Genomic DNA, 12,261 nt, shown 5'->3' with positions numbered 1-12,261 from the left:
GACCCAGGTCAGAAAGGCTGAGCTTTGCAAGATTTATTATACATGGCTAACCGAATTTCTCTTTTGGGAGGAATATACTTACTTAATTACTCACATGTGGTGAAGCACTTAGCTCCAGACCCATGAATGCTTCCCACTCTAGAGGAATACACTTATGTGACCAGCAAGGTCTTTTCCTTTCCCTTTCCCTTCTTCCCCTGGGCTGCTATCTGCCAGGTGAACACTTCCACCAAGTTAGTTGAGTCGCTCCAATGTCAGTTGACCCAGTTGGTGCCTCACCTAGGGGAGTCCCACTCCTGGTCCTTCAGGAAAAGAGTCTGGGAATCCATTCCAGTTGCCTCCAATCCCACTTCTGACACCAGTTCTAATCCTAGTTCTGCCACTTATCTGCTGGGTGATCTTGAGTAAGTCACTGAAATTCTCTGTGTCTCAGTTACTTCATCTGGGGATTAGGACTGTGGATCCCCCGTGGGACATGGACTGTGTCTAACCTGATTAGCTTGTACCCACCCCAGTGCTTAATACAGTGCTTGACACATAGTAAGTGCTTCACAAATACCTTTAAAAAAAATGGTATCATAGTAAAACCAGGGTTGGGGAAAAGGACTTTGTGAGAGAATGTTTTCTGTATTGTACTCTCCCAAGCACTTAGCACAGTGCTATGCCCACAGTAAGTGCTCATCATCATCATCATCATCAATCGTATTTATTGAGCGCTTACTGTGTGCAGAGCACTGTACTAAGCTCTTGGGAAGTACAAGTTGGCAACATATAGAGACAGTCCCTACCCAACAGTGGGCTCACAGTCTAAAAGGGGGAGACAGAGAACAAAACCAAACATACTAACAAAATAAAATAAATAGAATAGATATGTACAAGTAAAATAAATAAATAAATAAGTAGAGTAACAAATATGTACAAACATATATACATATATACAGGTACAGTGGGGAAGGGAAGGAGGTAAGATGGGGAGGAGTTCTCATTAAATAGTGCTCATTAAATACCACTGATTCGTTGATTGCAGTGAGCCCTCAGCTCCATATATAGGGCTCTTAAATTGTCTAAAGCTTCTTCTCCTCCCGGAGATTATTCAGCAGGCAATTTGTATCTCATTGTCTGGGCCAGTCTAATTCCGATCATGTGAAGCAAAGTCTGTTTGTCTCCACCCTAAATTGCCTGTAGTCTGTAACAAGCCACTCCTCCCATCAACCCTGATGTCTCATACTTTGGCTTTCAGGAAGCGATGTCATTCTTGTTACAAGTACAAACCTGTTGCTGAGGACTGATGCTCTTTTCCACTTAAACCATCATCATCATCAATCATATTTGTTGAGCACTTACTGTGTTCAGAGTACTGCACTAAGCATTTGGGAGAATACAATATAACAATTATAACCAGGATATTATAATTATATTATAATTATAATTAGGATAACAGAGTTATCCTAATCATCTTTGACCTCTCAGCTGCCTTTGACACTGTCGACCGTCCCCTTCTCGTCAACACATTATCCAACCTCGACTTCATAGACTCCGTCCCCTCCTGGTTCTCCGTGCCGTTCTGAAGGGACGGGCGATTGCCTCCGTTGCCCTCAGCCTACATTCAACTCCCTTCTCAGGCCCCCGGTTCCTCCCCCTCCTCCTTCCCTCACCCTCAATGATCTGACCTCCTACTTCATTAATAAAATTAAATCCATCAGGTCTGAGCTCCCCAAAGTCACTCCCCGACCTTCTCCAACCCCCCGGATCTCAACGCTCTCCGCTATTCTCCCATCCTTCCCAACAGTATCCTCAGAGGAGCTCTCCTCCCTCCTCTCAAGTGCTACAATGGCCATCTGTGCTTCTGACCCCATTCCCTCTCATTTTATGAAATCTCTCGCTCTGTCCCTCCTCCTCTCCTTAACTTCCATCTTCAACCGCTCACTCTCCACTGGTTCCTTCCCCTCTGCCTTCAAACATGCCCACATCTCTCTCATCCTAAAAAAACCCCCTCTTGACCCCACCTCACCATCTAGTTATCGCCCTCTCTCCCTCCTACCATTCCTTTCCAAACTCCTCAAATGAGTCATCTACATGCGCTGCCTCGAATTCCTCAACGCCAACTCTCTCCTCGACTCCCTCCAATCTGGCTTCCGTCCCCTACATTCCATGGAAACTGCCCTCTCAAAGGTCACCAGTGACCTCCTGCTTACCAAATCCAACGGCTCATACTCTATCCTAATCCTCCTCGACCTCTCAGCTGCCTTCGACACTGTGGACCACCCCCTTCTCCTCAACACACTATCGAATCTTGGCTTCACAGACTCTGTCCTCTCCTGGTTCTTCTCTTATCTCTCTGGCCATTCATTCTCAGTTTCTTTTGCAGGCTCCTCCTCCCCCTCCCATCCCCTTACTGTGGGGGTTCCTCAAGGTTCAGTTCTTGGTCCCCTTCTGTTCTCGATTTACACTCATTCCCTTGGTGACCTCAATCACTCCCACAGCTTCAACTATCATCTCTATGCTGATGACACCCAAATCTACATCTCTGCCCCTGCTCTCTCTCCCTCCCTCCAGGCTCGCATCTCCTCCTGCCTTCAGGACATCTCCATCTGGATGTCTGCCTGTCACCTAAAACTCAACATGTCCAAGACTGAACTCCTTGTCTTCCCTTCCAAACCCTGCCCTCTCCCTGACTTTCCCATCACTGTTGACAGCACTACCATCCTTCCTGTCTCACAAGCCCGCAACCCTGGTGTCATCCTCGACTCTGCTCTCTCGTTCACCCCTCACATCCAAGCCGTCACCAAAATCTGCCAGTCTCACCTCCGCAACATTGCCAAGATCCGCCCTTTCCTCTCCATCCAAACTGCTACCCTGCTCATTCAAGCTCTCATCCTATCCCGTCTGGATTACTGTATCAGCCTCCTCTCTGATCTCCCATCCTCGTGTCTCTCCCCTCTTCAATCCATACTTCACGCCGCTGCCCGGATCGTCTTTGTCCAGAAACTCTCTGGGCATGCTACTCCCCTCCTCAAAAATCTCCAGTGGCTAGCAATCAACCTACACATCAGGCAGAAACTCCTCACCCTCGGCTTCAAGGCTCTCCATCACCTCGCCCCCTCCTACCTCACCTCCCTTCTCTCCTTCTATAGCCCAGCTCGCACCCTCCGCTCCTCTGCCACTAATCTCCTCACCGTGCCTCGTTCTTGCCTGTCCCGCCGTCGACCCCCGGCCCACGTCATCCCCCTGGCCTGGAATGGCCTCCCTCCACACATCTGCCAAGCTAGCTCTCTTCCTCCCTTCAAGGCCCTACTGAGAGCTCACCTCCTTCAGGAGGCCTTCCCAGACCTTAGCCCTCTCCTTCCTCTCCCCCTCATCCCTCTCTCCATCCCCCCCCATCTTACCTCCTTCCCCTCCCCACAGCACCTGTATATATGTATATATGTTTGTACGAATTTATTACTCTATTTTATTTGTGCATATTTATTCTATTTATTTTATTTTGTTAATATGTTTTGTTTTGTTCTCTGTTTCCCCCTTCTAGACTGTGAGTCCACTGTTGGGTAGGGACCGTCTCTATATGTTGCCAAGTTGTACTTCCCAAGTGCTTAGTACAGTGCCCTGCACACAGTAAGCGCTCAATAAATACGATTGAATGAATGAATGAATGAATGAATGAATGAATTAGTCTCCTTCACGGGCTCCTCCTCCCCCTCCCATCCCCTAACTGTAGGGGTTCCCCAAGGATCAGTTCTTGGTCCCCTTCTGTTCCATTTATACTCACTCCCTTGGTTACCTCATTTGCTCCCACAGCTTCAACTATCATCTCTACGCAGATGATACCCAAATCTACATCTCCTCCCCTGCTCTCTCTCCCTCCCTCCAAGCTCATATCTCCTCCGGCCTTCAGGACATCTCCACCTGGATGTCTGCCCACCTCCTAAAATGCAACTCGTCTAAGACTGAGCTCCTTGTCTTCCTTCCAAAACCCTGTCTGCTCCCTGACTTTCCCGTCACTGTGGACGGTACTACCATCCTCCCGCAACCTTGGTGTCATCCTTGACTTCACTCTCTCATTCACTCTACACAGCCAATCCATCACCAAAACCTGCCGGTCTCAGCTTCACAATATTACCAAAATCTAGCCTTTCCTCTCCATCCAAACTGTTACCTTGTTAGTACAGTCACTCATCATATCCTGACTGGATTACTGCATCAGCATCCTTGCTGATCTCCCAACCTCCTGTTTCTCCCCACTTCGATCTGTACTTCATTCTGCTGCCCAGATTATCTTACTGTAGAAACGCTGTGGGCATGTCACCCCCCTCCTCAAAAATCTCCAGTGGTTGCCTATCAACCTTAGTATGAAGCAAAAACTCCTCACTAATGGCTTCAAAGCTCTCCATCACCTTGCCCACTCCAACCTCACCTCCCAGCTGTCCTTCTACAGCCCAGCCCACACACTCTGCTCCTCTGCTGCTAACATTCTCACTGTGCCTTGTTCTCGCCTGTCCCACTGTTGACCCCTGGCCCACGTCCTTCTTCTGGCCTGGAATGCCATCCCTCTTCACATTCGCCAAACTTCCCCCTTCAAAGCCCTACTGAGAACTCACCTCCTCCAGGAGGCCTTCCCAGACTGAGCCCCCCTTTCCTCTGCTCCTCCTCCCCTCCCCATCACTCCAACTCCTTCCCCCGTTTTACCCCCTTCCCCACGCCACAGCACTTGTGTAAATATGTACATATTTATTATTCTATTCCTTTTATTAATGATGTGTATATATCTATAATTCTATTTATTTATTTAGATGCTATTGATGAGTGTCTGCTTGTTTTGTTTTGTTGTCTGTCTCCCCCTTCTAGACTGCGATCCCATTGTTGTGTAGGGATTGTCTCTATCTGTTGCCAAATTGTACTTTCCAAGCACTTAGCACAGTGTTCTGCACACAGTAAGCGCTCAATAAATATGATTGAATGAATGAATGAGTTGGCAGACAGGTTCCCTGTCCACAAGAGCTTACAGTCTAGATATGTATGGACATTACAAAACTCATTCTTCTAGACCAGGAATGACATTATATGTTAGTTTAGATCTTAAATGGTTGTTGGTGAAGTGTAAAGGCCTCATTCTTGGTGTGGGAGAGAGCAAAAAGTGTTTTACAGCTAATTTATCTGGTTACCTTGAGCCACAAGCTCTAATTCAATTTTCCTGCCCGAACTACTAGCTTCTATAGGAGAGCAGTGTCCTGAAATCTGTCACTATTTCATAACATCCCTAACAACGGTTAAACTACAAAGGGGAGAGAGCATGAAGAGAGACTTTCCAAGAGTAAGGAAAATTTTTGAGGAAGAGATCTGCCTAGGAAAATAACCAAGTGGCTGCAGCATAAGCAAACCTCACCATTGGCTTCAAAGCACTTATTGATCTTCCCTCCTCCTACCTCACCTCACTACTCTTCCACTACAACCCAGCCTGCTCACTTTGCTCCTCTAATGCTAACCTTCTCACTGTACTTCAATCTTGTCTATGTCGCCGATGACCCCCCTCGCCCACATCCTGCCTTTGGCCTGGGTAGCCCTCCCTCCTCAAGTCTGACGGACAATTAATCTCTCTGCCTTCAAAGCCTTATTGGAGGCACAGTTCCTCCAAGGAACCTTTCCTGATTAAGCCCTCCTTTCTGATTAAGCCCTCCTTTCCTCTTCTCCCACTCTCTTCTGTGTCACCCTGACTTGTTCTTTGTATTCATCCCCCCCTCCCAGCCCCTCAGCACTTATGTAATAATAATAATAATGATAGTATTTGTTAAGTGCTTACTATGTGCTGAGCACTGTTCTAAGCGCTGGGTTAGATACAAGGTTATCAGATTATCCCACGTGGAGTCACAGTCTTAATCCACATTTTACAGATGAGGTAACTGAGGCCCAGAGAAGTGAAGTGACTCGCCCAATGTCACACAGCTGACAAGTGGTGGAGCTGGGAGTAGAACTCATGACCTCTGACTCCCAAGCCCTTGCTCTTGCCACTAAGCCAAGCTGCTTCTATCTCATATCTCATATGCTTCTCATATGTACATATCTGTAATTTATTTATTTATATTAATGTCTGTCAAATTAGGGTTGAACCTGCCAGTTCTCTAATTATAGTCATGTGCTACCTCCAACACATCTCTATGAGATGCTTTTATATTGCACAAACCCTCCCCGCCCCCAAATACTAATTGCTCACTGAAGTCTGGGTGTGTATATTGAATCATTCCCTTTTAATCAATCAGTCAATCATATTTATTGAGCATTTACATGTACAGATCACTGTACTAACTGCTTGGGAGAATACAATATAACAGAGTTGGTAGAAAAATTTCCTGCCCAAAAGGGGCTCATAGTCTAGTCAGGGAGACAGAAATTAAAATAAATTACAGATTTGCTGTGAAGCTGAGGCTGGGGTGAATAAAGGGTGAAAATCCAAGTGCAAGGCAATTCAGAAGGCAGAGGGAGTAGGGAAAATGAGGGCTTAGTTTGAGAAGGCCTCTTGGAGGATATGTGATTTTGATAATGTGATCCTGGGTTTCTAGCTACTGCACTTGGTGGCATGGCAAGCAGTCAGCAGGATTATAGAATGTCAGCAATGCTTTCCATGAGTCAAAAATCATTTTGTCACTGCTAGTGCCTGATGAGCTGCTGATATCTAAATGAAAGCTCCTAGGGTTTGTGGGAAATGAAGTCAACCCTCCGTAGTTGGTGCAGGATTTGCAAGGCTATGTTTCTATCAAATCTTGGACCTGGATCTCCCAAGACCCTCAATTTCAGCATCTTTTTAGAACCCAGCCCGCACCCTCTGCTCCTCTGCCGCTAACCTCCTCACTGTGCCTCGTTCTCACCTGTCCTGCCGTCGATCCCCGGCCCATGTCATCACGATCCCCGGCCCATGTCATCCCCTTGGCCTGGAATGCCCTCCCTCCACACATCTGCCAAGCTAGCTCTCTTCCTCCCTTCAAAGCCCTACTGAGAGCTCACCTCCTCCAGGAGGGCTTCCCAGACTGAGCCTGAGCCCCCTCCTTCCTCTCTCCTTCCCCATCCCCACCGCCCTACCTCCTTCCCCTCCTCACTGTACCTGTATATGTTAGTACAGATTTATTACTCTATTTTACTTGTACATATTTACTATTCTATTTATTTTGTTAATGATGTGCATCCAGCTTTACTTCTATTTATTCTGATGAATTGACACCTGCCCACATGTTTTGTTTTGTTGTTTGTCTCCCCTTTCTAGACTGTGAGCCCGTTGTTGGGTAGGGACCGTCTCTATATGTTGCCAACTTACACTTCCCAAGCGCTTAGTACAGTGCTCTGCACACAGTAAGTGCTCAGTAAATACGATTGAATGAATGAATGAATAAATACGATTGAATGAATGAATGAATGAATAATGAGGGGGCTGAAATGCACTTGTGTGGTTTGAAAACAGAGAAGCTCCTTTGCTAAGCATTAAAGTCCGGTTCTGTTCGAATCAACAGATTGGTCCTTCTGATTTTAGGGTGCCTGCTTCATAGTCTTGATTAAATTCCTTCATTTAGTAGTGTAAATGAAGGAATTAAGAGAAGCAGTGTAGCTTAGTTGAAGGAGCCTGGGCTTGGGAGTAAGAGGTCATGGGATCTAATCCCGGCTTCGCCACTTGTCAGTTAGGTGACTTTGGGTCAGTCACTTCACTTCTCTGTGCCTCAGTTACTTCATCTATAAAATGGGGATTAAGACAGTGAGCCCCACGTGGGACAACCTGATTACCTTGTATCTATCTCAGTGGTTAGAACAATGCTTGACACATAGTAAGCGCTTAACAAATACCATATTTATAATGAAGCAGCATGGCTCAGTGGAAAGAACACGGGCTTGGGAGTCAGAGGTCATGGGTTCTAGTCGCGGCTCCGCCATGTGTCTGCTGTGTGACCTTGGGCAAGTCACTTAACTTCTCTGAGCCTCAGTTACATCATCTGTAAAATGGGTGTGAAGACTGTGTGCCCCACATAGGACAGCCTGATCACCTTGTATCCCCCCAGCGCTTAGAACAGTGCTTTGCACATAGTAAGCGCTTAACAAATGCCATCATTATTATTATAGTGTGTATTGAACAGCTGCTCTCCATCTTCCACTGAGCATGCTATGAACTTCCCTGACCAAGGAAGATTGGTTAGGTTGTAAAAGTTTCTGAAACTTGACTTCAAAGAGGAGCACTTAGAGGCATGTCCTCATTAGTGGAGGGCCAGTAAATCTTTTTCATTCAGATTTGGCATTGTATTTAAATCTCATCAATGGCTTGTTTCCAGTGGGGAAGGATAAGAAGCTGAGAAGCAGCATTGGCCTACTGGAAAGAGAACAGGCGTGGGAGTCAGAGGACCTGGGTTTTTGTCCCACTTGTCCTCCACTTGTCTGTTGTGAGATCTTGGGCAAATCACTTGATTTCCCTGGGCCTCAGTTTCCTCGTCTGTAAAATGGGGATTCAATACCTGTTATCCTTCCTGCATAGACTGTGAGCCCCTTGTCAGTCAGGGACTGTATTCAACTTGATTATCTTGTATTTATCCCAGTGCTTAATTCAGTGCTTGGCACAAAGTAAGAGCTTAACAAGTACCATAAAAAAGCATGACTGTAAAGACACTCAAGAGTTTAGTATAGAGGTGTCCATCCTGCTTGAAGTTGCCACTGATGATGAAATTCTCCACTGGCTAAAAGGCCAATGCAGGACCCACAGTTATGACTCGTCTGTGCGCATACGAAGATTGTCCTTGGCTGTGCTGTTGTGCTTATTGTTTGCAGCACCTGAGATTGTTTTCACTTTTACCTCCTTGTCTCACAATTCTCATGAAGCTTCTGTTCAAAAAGACCCAATTCTCTCTCAAGTGCAGAGTGACAAACTGGTCCAAATGGACAGTACTGAGGCTTCATTACCTGATACTGTTGACTGATTGATCGATTGACTGTAAAGCTGTTTTTAGGAAAAAAAGATTTTTCCTCATGAAGGAATTTTCACTATGGACAAATCTGAAGCTCAGATCTCAACAGTGGATTTGTGTGAAAATTCACTAGGTATGTATGTGGACTTTCTTTCTGTATTCCCATCTCTGGGCAAAGACAATTTTATCCACTAGGACCCAAGAAGTAGCATGGCGTAGTGGATATAGCACGGGCCTGGGTGTCAGAAGGATCTGAGTTGTAGTTCCTGCTCTGCTACTTGTCTGCTGCGTGACCTTGGGCAAGTCACTTAACTTCTCTGTGCCTCAGTTATCTCATCTATAAAATGGGGATTAAGACTGTGAGCCCCATGTGGGACATGGACTGGGTCCTACCTGATTAGTTTGTATCTACCCCAGTGCTTAGGACAGTGACTAGCACATAGTAAGCACTTAACAAACACTATAAAAAATGGAAAAATCAGGTTATAAAGACACAATTTAAAAGGCATTAAAGTCAAGTCCTACACAAGATGAAGGCTAATCATTCTCTTACATCACCCTGGAGATTATTCTGTTAGACTGCGTAAACACATTCCCACACCCAGTCACCATGTGGGCAGTAGAACACAGATCAGATATTTGGGTGCTCTTGCTCCAACCCTCCCACAGCCTTTCCAAATCTGTATGTTTTGTGTGTGTATGTATGTGTGGCTGGGGGAGGGAATAGCAACCCAGCTAATGTTACAAAGTGTCTTTGTCCTGGGACATTCTTCATTGACCAAAAGAAAAAAATCTTAAGTGCAGCTTAGCCTGTTCCCAGAGGGATGGATGTGCATAGTTGGCCTGTCCCTTTATAAGCTCCAGGCTCATTCCTTCGCTGGGCTGGAAAATCTGGGCATGGCCAAGGCAATGTATGAAGAGCTGCTGCACATTTTTCAGCATGTAATTTCTGCCCACACTGACAGCGAATTCTGGCCCAGGCAAGGATGATGATTTCATTTTTAGAGGAGACTTGACGGCTGCTTTAAAATTCTTTCGTCCAAGTACAATAGGATCTGTTCCTTCAAGTGGGACCATCCTGGAAGGGTCAGGACCCGGGGCTTGTCTGACAGTCAGGGACTATCTCTTCCAGCTTCTTCGTGGGGGTACGTGTTAAAGGAGTGAATTACCAAAGGTACATTTGATTGGATTACAGCTGTTTCTGAGTGCCTCTAGCTGTTTGTCCTCTACCCACTTGAAAGGATTGATTCATAACACCCTAATGAACAAAGCCCTCTGATTGGCTCCTGCAGACAGGATCTGATTGATTGGAAAAGTTGCAAATATTTGGACTTAGTGAAATCAGAGTAGGCCTTAGGGAACAAGAGAGAGGCAGAGGGAATGTTTCTGAAGAATCAAAATTAGTATCTTTCTCAGCGAGCCTAATAATGCCATGTCTGGCTCCTCAGGGTTGGGGTGGTCGTGCCCACTGCTGCCTCTGTGAATGACTTCTTCTGTGGGGGTCATGCCCACCACTACCCTGGAAAGGGATGAGGTGGAAGAAAAGCTGAAGTGGCTCTGTCCTAGTTCATCGGGAGGGTCATGCCCACCTGGGGCATTCCCCTCCATTAGTCCCGACCCCCATGGTGTTGCCCCTCTGGGGAACAGAGAGGAGGCAGAGGACGGCTCCAAAAGGGGCAATATCAGGGGGAGGGGAACAGAGAGGCCACTGTGGGAGGTGTAGAAGCCACCTCACTAGAATACCCCACCTCCCTCTTCCCCTCTCCATCTCCTCTGGTGCTAACCTTCTCACTGTACCTAGATCTCGCCTGTCCCACCATCAACCCCTGGCTTGGAATGCCCTCCCTCCTCAAATCAGCCAATCACTCTTCCCCCCCTTCACAGCCCTACTGAATGCTCACATCCTCCAAGAGGCCTTCCCAAACTAAGTCCCTCTTTTCTTCAGCTTCCCCTCCCTTCTGCATCACCTCGCATTCTCCCTTTGCTCTTTCCCGATCCCACAGCAATTATGTATATATCTATAATTCTATTTATATTGATGCCTGTTTAATTGTTTTGATGTGTATATAGTTATAATTCTGTTTATACTGATGCCTGTTTACTTGTTTTGGTGTATGTCTCCCCTCTTCTAGACTGTAAGCCTGGTGTGGGCAGGGACTGTCTCTCTTTGTTGCTGAACTGTACTTCCCAAGCACTTAGTTCAGTGCTCTGCACACAGTAAGTGCTCAATAAATATGATTGAATGAATGAATGAATAGGCTGCTGAATGACGTAGTTTAAGCCAACCATTTAGACTGTAAGCTTATTGTTGGCAGGGAATGTGTCTTTATTATTATATCGTACTCTCCCAAGTGCTTAGTATAGTGCTTTGCACACAGTAAGCACTCAATAAATACTACTGAATGTATGAATGAACAACGGATGAGGTGGCGAGAAACTACATTGTCTTATCCAATCATCTTGGAGGGTTTTGACCAAGAACAGGTCATAGTTCAAAATGACTCTAATCCTTTGTGGATAGCTAAACCAGGAGCCATTGTTTCTGGAACTGACTGGGCCTGTTCTGGCTTTACTTCTTGGTTGGAAAAGGGAAGAGGTGGGGCCTACAGGGTACTGGGCATGCAAGATTGCCCCAATTCAGTGCACCCATGGGCTGACCCTGCCTGCTACCAAGTATCTATTTCCAGTCCATAATGATAATTATTATTATTATTATTACGGTATTTGTTAAGTGCTTACAATGCACCAAGCACTGTTCTAAATTCATTCATTCAATCAATCAATCAATCAATTTTATTTATTGAGCGCTTACTGTGTGCAGAGCACTGTACTAAGCACTTGGGAAGTACAAGTTGGCAACATATAGAGACAGTCCCTACCCAACAGTGGGCTCACAGTCTAAAAGGGGGAGACAGAGAACAAAACCAAACATACTAACAAAATAAAATAAATAGAATAGATATGTACAAGTAAAATAAATAGAGTAATAAATATGTACAAACATATATACATATATACAGGTGCTGTGGGGAAGGGAAGGAGGTAAGATGCGGGGGATGGAGAGAGGGACGAGGGGGAGAAGAAGGAAGGGGCTCAGTCTGGGAAGGCCTCCTGGAGGAGGTGAGCTCTCAGTAGGGTCTTGAAGGGAGGCTACTGTGTGCAGTAAATGCTGGGGTAGATACCAGGTAATCAGGTTGTCCCACATGGGACTCACAGTCTTAATCCCCATTTTACAGATGAGGTAATTGAGGCACAGAGAAGCTAAGTGACTTGCCCAGGTCACTCAGCAGACAAGTGGTGGAGCCAGGATTAGAACCCAGGTCCTCTGACTCCC

At 46.0% G+C, this 12,261-nt stretch overlaps 1 protein-coding gene across 3 annotated transcripts in view; it reads left to right on the top strand.

Moving 5' to 3' along the window:
- Positions 1–12,261, top strand: part of TACC2 (transforming acidic coiled-coil containing protein 2) — a 316,371-nt gene that overhangs the window by 97,020 nt on the left and 207,090 nt on the right. The window lies entirely within an intron of this gene.

This window comes from Tachyglossus aculeatus, chromosome 16, assembly GCF_015852505.1.
Source record: "Tachyglossus aculeatus isolate mTacAcu1 chromosome 16, mTacAcu1.pri, whole genome shotgun sequence".
NCBI classification, from domain to species: domain Eukaryota; kingdom Metazoa; phylum Chordata; class Mammalia; order Monotremata; family Tachyglossidae; genus Tachyglossus; species Tachyglossus aculeatus.
Note: the sequence above shows the minus strand (reverse complement) of the source record. Positions and strands in the feature narration are given on the sequence as shown.